Source organism: Rhincodon typus, chromosome 1, assembly GCF_021869965.1.
Source record: "Rhincodon typus isolate 14 chromosome 1, sRhiTyp1.1, whole genome shotgun sequence".
NCBI classification, from domain to species: domain Eukaryota; kingdom Metazoa; phylum Chordata; class Chondrichthyes; order Orectolobiformes; family Rhincodontidae; genus Rhincodon; species Rhincodon typus.
Genome location: NC_063332.1, coordinates 24,974,019 through 24,977,628, shown reverse-complemented (window position 1 = coordinate 24,977,628; position 3,610 = coordinate 24,974,019). Strand labels below are relative to the sequence as shown.

Sequence of the window (3,610 nt, the reverse complement as noted above, 5' to 3'; positions counted from 1 at the left end):
GGCAAATGGGACCGGTTTAGTTCGGGAAGGCATGGACCAAAAGGTCTGTTTCCATGCTGTATGACTCTATGACTTCAATTAGATCACCCCTTAACCTTCTAAATTCTACAGAAAACAAGATTAATTTGTTTAATTTCTCCTCATAACTTAACCTCTGAAGTCCTGGAATCATTCTTGTAAACCTACATTGTACTCCCTCCAAGGCCAATATATCCTTCTTAAAGTGTGGTCCCAGATCTGCTCACAGTCTTACTCCAGCATCGGCAGTTCTTACTATCTCTGGGGTCTAACCAGCGTTTTGTATAGCTGCGGTATAACTTCTGCATCCCTACATTCCAGCCTTCTAGATATAATGACCTAGAATGATTTCAAACAGAAAGCAGCACGATAAATTTGCTCAATCCTGCTGAATTATCCACCCAGATTGTTCTCACCCGTAGCGGTCAAACCGTCAGCGGTGGCGTCCCCCAGCTTTACAGAAACTCGCTGCTCCGTCTCCAAGGAAGGCGCCGCTCTCCAATCGCGGCCTGGTTTGGTAAACACGCGGCAGCCCTGTGGTCGCTATGGGGGGTAGCAGCCAATCAGATGCCGGCTTGCTGCATAGTGCAGCCGAGGACAAGGGGTCGTGACAGCGGTTGTTGGGTGGCGCGAGGTGTTTTGGACGGGGTCGGGGGAACCCGTTTGAAGAGTTTCGGTCACAGCCAAGCGATCGTACAGAGCGACCGATTTTAACACATGGCGGATCGACGGTCCACGGGGCCAGCACTAGGATCGGGGTCGCGGCCTCTCGTTTTGGTGCACAGGTGAGCGATGTTTTCTGTCGTTCTTGGGCCGTTGCTCTGGCGAATCATGTGATGTAAACAGGAACGGTGGCGTTGGGGCGTATGGGGGGGGAGGCGAGTATGAATGTGAGGCGTTTGAGGGTAGGGACTGTAGCTAGGGAGCAGACCCTGGGAATTCTGTGGTGAATAATTATCCCTGTCTCCTCAATGTCCACAATCGACAAAGTCAGAAGTCACACAATACCAGGTTATAGTCCAACAGGTTTATTTGAAAACACAAGCTTTCTGAGCCCTACTCCTTCTTCAGGTGTTAATAAGGCTCGGAAAGCTTATGTTTTCATATACCCTGGTGTCTTTTGATTTCTGACCTTGTCCACTGGCCCAGTTCTTACTATCATTGGCACCTCCACATCATCACAATTGACAAAGCATAAGTCAGGTCTGTGATGGAATGCTCTCCACTTGCCTGGATGGGTGCAACTTCAGCAACACTCGAGAAGCTTGATACCATCCAGGGCAAAGTAATTCATTTTATTGGCACCCTGATCCATCTTCAATATTCAGTCCTTTCACTTGGACTCATAGTGGCAGCAATTCCTGCTATTTACATTGCACTACAGCAACTGACAAAGTCTCCTTTGACTCTGCCTTTCGAATGCATGATCTCTTGACATCTAACAGGAAAAGCACCCCTCCAAGCTACACGTAATGCTGACTTGGAATTATATTATCAATCCTTTACTATTGTTGGGTAAAGACTGGAAATCCCTTCCTAACAGCAGTGTGGGTGTATCTACACTCCAAGAACTTATGTTGGCCTAGCCAGTAATGCCTGTATTTCATTTAACAAGCTTTTTTTAAAAAATCCACTTGGTGTAGATACATGTACAGTCCTGTTGGAAAGGGAGTTCCAGGTTTCTGACCAAACAACAGTGAAGGGAACCAGTGACTGCCAATACATTGTTAATTTCAAAGAAAAGTGTATATGTCGCTGTAAATGAATATAATTGTATTGTGTATAGTTTTAGACACCATATCTAAGGAAGGATATAAGACCATAAGATGGGCGGCACGATGGCTCAGTGGTTAGCACTGCTGCCTCACCCAGTGCCAGGGACCTGAGTTCGATTCCACCACCGGGCAACTGTCTGTGTGGAGTTTGCACGTTCTCCCCATGTCTGTATGGGTTTCCTCCCACAGTCCAAAGATGTGCAGGCTAGGTGGATTGGCCATGCTAAATTGCCTGTAGTGTTCAGGGATGTGGAGATTAGGTGGGTTATAGGGGATGGGTTAGTGTGAACTTGTTGGGCTGAAGGGTCTGTTTCCACACTGTAGAGATTCTATAAAGGGTGGCATGGTGGCTCAGTGGTTAGCATTGCTGCCTCACAGCGCCAGGGACCTGGGTTTGATTCCAATCTCGGGCGACTGTCTGTGGAGTTTGCCCATTCTCCCCCGGTCTGCATGGGTTTCCTTTGGGTGCTCCAGTTTCCTCCCACAATCCAAAGATATGCAGACTAGGTGGATTGGCCATGCTAAATTGCCCATAGTACCCAGGGATGGTTAGGTGGGTTAGACATGGGAAATGCAGGGGTAGGGGAATGGATCTGGGTGCAATACTCTTTGGAGGAGCGGTGTGGACTTGTTGGGCTGAATGGCCTGTTTTCACACTGTAGGGATTCTATGATTCTAGGAGCAAGATTAGCCCATTGAATGCTCCACCATTTGATCTGTTTCTTAACCCCATTCTCCCCATAACTTCTCCCCTTAACCCTTGATCCCCTTACCAATCAAGAACCTATCTAGCTCTGTCTTAAATGCACTCAATGGCTTGGCCTCCGCAGCCTTCTGCATTCCACAGATTGACCACACTGTGGAGAAATACCTCTTTATCCCAGTTCTCGTTTTCTCCAGGTCAGGTCTATTCAGGCATCTGTGTTCTGTAAGTTTCAATCAGATCTCCCACCCACACCCGTCCTTCTAAAGTCCAAGTGCAGACTGTGAGTTATCAACTACTCACATATGATAAGCCCTTCGTCCCATGGATCATTCTTGTAAATCGTCCCCATCCAATGCCGGCAGTTACAGGGCCCAAAACTGTTCACAGTAGTTCCGATGCAGCCTGACCGCGGCCTTAGCAGTGTATAGAGTCATAGAGTTGTACAGCATGTAATGAGACTCTTTGGTCCAATTCATTCATTCATGCAGACCAGATATCCTAAATTATTCTAGACCCACTTGCTAGCATTTGGCCCAGTGGTATTATCGCTGGAATGTTCATCTGGAGACCCAGATAATGTTCTGGGAACATGATGACCACGAATCCATTGTCGATTGTTGGAAAAACCCATCTGGTTCACTAATGTCCTTTAGGGAAGAAAACTGCTATCCTTACCTGGTCTGGCTTACATGTGATTCCAGATCCACAGCAATATGGATGACTCATAACTGCCCTCTGAGCAATTAGGGATGGGGCAGTAAATGCTACCTGGCCAGTGACATCCTCATCCTGTGAATGAATTAAAAAAAACCTTCGTATTCATGTACTCAAGCAGATGCTTTTTAAATGTTGTAATTATATCAGCCTACACCACTTCGTCTGGCAACTCATTCCATACATGCTCCACCCTTTGTGTAAAAGTTGCCCTTCAGGTCCCTTTTAAATCTTGTCCTCCTCACCTTAATCCTATGCCCTGTAGTTTTGAATTCCCCAAGCCTGGGAAGAAGACCTTGGCTATTCACTCTATCCATGCCCCTCATGATTTTATAAACATTTATAAGGTTACTCCTCAGCCTCCAAAGCTCCAGGGAAAATAGCTCCAGGCTATTCA

The 3,610-nt window shown here is 46.8% G+C and overlaps 1 protein-coding gene across 8 annotated transcripts in view; it reads left to right on the top strand.

Moving 5' to 3' along the window:
• Nucleotides 1–602: 602 nt before the first annotated feature.
• ccdc142 (coiled-coil domain containing 142) overlaps nucleotides 603–3,610 on the top strand; it is a 164,882-nt gene continuing 161,874 nt past the window's right edge. For 7 of the 8 annotated variants that reach the window (XR_007263052.1, XM_048601969.1, XM_048601972.1 and 4 more), the window contains exon 1: nucleotides 613–803. The gene's annotated coding sequence lies outside the window, so the exon portion shown is untranslated. Of the gene's footprint in view, nucleotides 804–3,610 lie in introns of all 8 variants that reach the window. The other variant, XM_048601951.1, reaches the window with a different exon arrangement.